We start from the raw sequence: 5,130 nt of genomic DNA, 5'->3' as shown, positions 1-5,130 counted from the left end.
AGATAGCCGTTGGTTGTTGGTTGAAGTTTACAAAATAATTATAAATAATAAGTTTGGTGAACGAAAGCTCACTAGGTATGCAAGTTGTGGTTATGTGGCAGACAAAAGCCACGAGTGTCCAGATATGCAAGGGAGGGGAAGACACGTGTGAAACTCGCTGGTCGCACTTGACTCTCGAATAGTTTCGAGCCAATCACAAGGAATGTGCCCCTCTTACATCGTGATATTTATTTATTTATTTTATTGGGTTTTTCTAATTCGAAAAGTATTAGTGTGTAATTTTCACGAGGAATTAGCATCAGTCAATCTTTGATTTCATCACGTTGTAATCTTTTTTAATAAAAATATTTAAACATATTAAAATAAGGGAAATGTCGTTTCATAATTATTATTTATAGGAATTATATGTTTTAATTAAAAACATATAATTATATTAAAACAAAAAAGCAAATTAATACTAATCAATCTTAAATTTCCCATCGTTTTTATTTTTTTAATTAAAAATATATATTTATATTAAAACAAAAAGAGCTTGCGTTGTAACTATCACTAAGAATTAGCATTAGTCAATCTTCAATTTCACTACGTTGCAATTTTTCAAATTAAAAATATGTAAATATATTAAAACAAAAATAGATTGTATTTTTTTATATTGTTTTTTTGGTTAATTGTGGTCTTGACAAAAATAAAGAAGCATAATCAAATTATAGTTTTAATTTTTAATTTTTATATATTAGTTTAAATTTATTTTAATTTCAGATTTATTAAGTTATTAGAGGGATTAAATGTTTTTTTCATTTTAAAAAATGGTTTATATTTTAAAAGATTTGATTTTTAATGAAGAAAATGTTTTTAGAGGAACTTTGTTAAATTTTTTTTGAAATGTTCGACATTTCCGATAAATCTTTCACCAATCATTATTAGGGACATGAAGCAAGAAACAAAGATGAAGAGAAAGAAATCATTCTAGATAAAACTAAATAAATAAATAAAGAAATCATTTAGAAATATTACATGTAATGTATCATGCAAAATAATGTTATAAGATTTCTAATTTAGATGTTTCCATATAAACATGTTTTACCAATAACTTTTGAACACCTTACATATATTATATATGAAATTAAAACGAGCAATTGACTTCATAGGCGATAAACATTTTAAAAAATGAGGGTGGGTGAGTCCCTCTAGAAGACGCTGTATTAACTCGAGATTCACAATTTACATATATTTACAGAATACATATATTATATATGAAATTAAAACGCGCAATTGATTTCCTAGGCTATAAACATGAAGACGCTGTATTAACCCGAGATTCACAATTTACATATATTTACAGAAGCGAGATTGAATTCGCAATGTACATATTTAGAGAAGCATGATTTGCACAATATATATGCTGCAGGAGCAGCAGAGCAACTTTGATCAACATATAAACTGCCAGAGCAAGCAGAGCAACTTTGATCAACATATAAACTGCCAGAGCAAGCAGCAGGATACATGCAACGAGAGGGTTTGAACCCGGATGAGGAGGCGGCAACCCGTCCTTCCCGACCGCGGGGGTAAATGCCCAAGTGCAGATACAACATGCCTATTCCTAAATAGCAAATGCCCAAGTGCAGATACAACTTGCCTATTCCTAAATAGCAAATGCCCAAGTGCAGATACAACATGCCTATTCCTAAGTAGCAACAGAATTACACGTACAAGAATACGAAGTCTTACGCAAACAATTCAAATCCAAACCCATCTAAAGCCAACCTGACGTGAGATTTTGTATAACACCCGATAACTTTTCAGAGATAAGAGCGCGCAAAAGGAGGAGTGTTTTCGATAGCATCACTGATTTCTGCTTCAAATCTTCGCATGGTAGCAGAGGGCAAGCTAATGGGAACCACTATTCCCTCCACGCCACTTTTATTGCGATGGGAGATTAAGAAGCTGACCAGACCTGGCACTGCTCCTACACCGCCTCTTGCAAGACTTCCGTAGGCTGCTCTTCCCCAACCGAAATCCACGTTTCTGAAGCCTATTTTGGTAACGTCTGAAACAAAAAAGGAGCCCACCACTGTGCAGTGAGGGCGCCCCTTCAGTTCCATCAAATCTATCGCCGATCGGATGTACTCGTCGTTTACAGCCGTTTTCGCTTCATTTATCAATTTGACAGCGAAAGACAGCGGCTTGTTTGTCAGCTCTTCTGCGGTCGTCCTCGCGCATGCAAGACATATCGCATTCCCGTAGAACCCTCCAGGAAGAGGCGGGTGCAGTTTCGTGCGGACATTCACGGGGAATATGAACCTAACTTCCTGCTCCGTGTGCAGTTGGAAAGCCTTCGTTCTCAAACGCCACAAAAACGCCGATAGAACTTCAAAAGTTGAGTACTTGCATTGCCCTACTGCATGCCGTTTGAGCGACTCGATCACCTTGCGTCCGAAGAAGAATGAATTGTGGATCAACTTGTTAGGTGGCACCATCTTCCCATCTCTATCTTCTATTTCATCGTATGCGTAGAGAGGGAGTTTGACAACGGGATTCGCCCGGGTCGGAGGTTTTCTCTTTTCCAAACAGGGAGAACCGAAGGCCTCGTAGCCCCCTTCACCATTTCGGCTAGAGCTTTCATGAACTGACCGAGGCCAATTCCGTCTGTTATGGTGTGATTAAAAGTCACGGCGAATATGAACCCTCCGCATTTCAGACGCGTTACCTGAAAGAAAAAAAATAAGAATTCAATGCCGCCATGCGCCATAACAAAGTGAAAACATAATTAAAAAATAAAAATAAAAGAAGTCGAGTCACAACATGATTGAACGAACCTGAATTAGAAGGAGAGGAGAATTGGTAATAGTCAGTGTGTCCGGCACGTCGTAGAGCAGATCTTTCCAGCAGGGAAAGGACGGCAAGAGGTCTCCTAACTCTTCCAGAGCAACGTCCGCATCGGCTTCCACAAACAGCACGCCTTCTCCAGTGCACTCCACCAGAAGCTTTCCGGCGGGAGCGTCTCTGACTCTTCCGGCAAAAGGGTAGTAGAACACCAAAACCTTGGCCAGCCCTTCTCTGATAACTCTGGCGGGATCCTCACCCTTCTTCGATGGGTTGAACCGATAGAACTGAACGACGGGGATATGAAATCTCAGAGTCGGTTGATCATCGATATTGGAAAGGTATAGAAACTCTTTCGGAGTAGGCAGGGAAGGAGCGACAAGGACGGCCGGCTTTCTTGTGACTTTGAAGTGCAGAGATGCCATGAAAGATCAAATTTTCTATACTCAGCCAAAGCCGGAAGAAATAGCCCAACGGTGTTAGACAATTTGAGGCAAGGGAAATACGCTTAGATTGCATAGAGTGAGAGCTATTTATAAGTGGAATTAGAGTGAGAGTTGTTCTTAGTGGAGGAGGTGGTATAACCCTGCAGAGTGATTTCTAGAAGGTCGGCAGAGGGAGGAAGGTCGGCAGTGACTCCATATACCCTAAAGTAACGCCACCCTGCCCCGTCGAGAAATGATGCGATATATTGTCCCCCTATTCCATCGTGATAATTATTTATTTTTTGTTGTTGGGTTTTTCTAATTCGACTATCACTATCACTACGAACTAGCGTTAATCAATCTTAAAACAAAATATGTAAATAGATTAAAACAATTGCATATTTTTTTTGGTTAACAGTGGCGAAAAAATAAAAAACATGATTAAATTTTAGTTTCTTTTAATTAATTAATTATTTTTTAATTAAAAATATATTAGTTTAGATTTTTCTTAATTTTAGAGTTATTAAGTGAGGGATCAAATATCTTTTCACTTTAAAAAAGATTTGCATCTCAAGAGATTTGATTCTTAATGAAGAAAATGTTTATGGAGAAATTCTGTTGAAAAACTTTGAAACCTCTCACATCCACTCATCATCAATGACATGAAGCAAGAAACAAAGATGAAGAGAAAGAGACCATTATATTTAAAAAAAAAATGAGGAAAAAACGTTAGGGATTAGAAGTTAGAATTTATTGGGATTAGAAAAAGTCTCAATAATATTATAGAAAAAAATATAATTATTTTTTTATTAATTAAATAATTCTTAGCTGAAATTTAGTATATTACGTAAAGTAATAATTAATAAACTATCAAAATATTAATATAAAAATAATTATAGCTAGGAAAATCAAATTATATTTTTTTGGGTTATTTAGTTGATCCTACCCGTAATCATATGTCTTTTTCAAACAAAAAACAAACAACTTTTATTAGAGATAAAAGTAGTTACATTCATGAAACAACATACCAACAAAACAAAAACATGTCATGTCGGAATAGAAGGAAATCCCGATGTACAAAGAAGCGCTAAACGAGAAAATAGCCCCTAGAGGAACCAAAAAGAGGACGCAAAAAGTAACACACGTCGGCCCAGAGCCAACTGGACAGCTACACGAAAAGCAAAAAGCAAAATGAAACAACAAACAACTCACTTGGGATACGTCACTTGGGACACGTCACTATTACACCACGTCAGTATCCCTCGTCGAAGACCACGAAACCCTCGCCCAAGCTGCCGGATTTACCGGAGGATTCCGACATTGCCCCGCCATTAATGAACAATTCAGCGACCCTTCAAAATCCGGCAATAAATCCCTGGTACTTAACCGCCGAGATCGACTGGCGGCAATAAAATCCGAACATCGTTTTGGTTTCAAAACAGGTGCTGCTGTCTCGGCGAAACAACGAACTTAAAGGGAATACTGATTACTCAGAATGGAAGCATGGGGTTCTCCGACCACGACTGAAAATATTAATTATATATATTAAACAAGATTCTTAATCGTGAAGATATATTTTTACTTTATCATAGTGATCCTTAATTTATAAATTTCTTATTACACTACTATGGACCAATAGTGTAGCTATTATCAATACCACATGTCAAATGCCAAAAAACCACAACTTAGTTCATAGTAAAAAATATTTTACATATATCTTATTTTAACTTAATTTTATATATTTTTAATTAAATTGAAAAGCAAAAAGGGTATAACTACCTCTATTTCGCATGTGTGTGTGTGCATAGAGTTGAATTAACTATAGAATATTACTAAAAATATTTCATGGATATTTCGTAAATTTTAAATCCTTACTATGTGT

General features: G+C 36.2%; 1 pseudogene across 1 annotated transcript; it reads right to left on the bottom strand.

Annotated features, from left to right (window-relative positions):
• Nucleotides 1-1,640: 1,640 nt before the first annotated feature.
• LOC149175336 (benzyl alcohol O-benzoyltransferase-like) lies at nt 1,641-3,248 on the bottom strand (annotated as a pseudogene). Its single transcript, XR_016258546.1, has 2 exons — nt 2,817-3,248; nt 1,641-2,707 (listed from the first exon to the last, which is right to left on the bottom strand). The product of XR_016258546.1 is annotated as a benzyl alcohol O-benzoyltransferase-like (transcript).
• Nucleotides 3,249-5,130: the final 1,882 nt, after the last annotated feature.

The sequence above is a fragment of the Pinus tabuliformis genome, chromosome 4_1 (genome assembly GCF_031772625.1).
Source record: "Pinus tabuliformis cultivar Carrire ecotype Pingquan chromosome 4_1, CPIR1, whole genome shotgun sequence".
NCBI classification, from domain to species: Eukaryota; Viridiplantae; Streptophyta; class Pinopsida; order Pinales; family Pinaceae; genus Pinus; species Pinus tabuliformis.
This window is presented reverse-complemented; position numbering and strand designations above follow the sequence as displayed.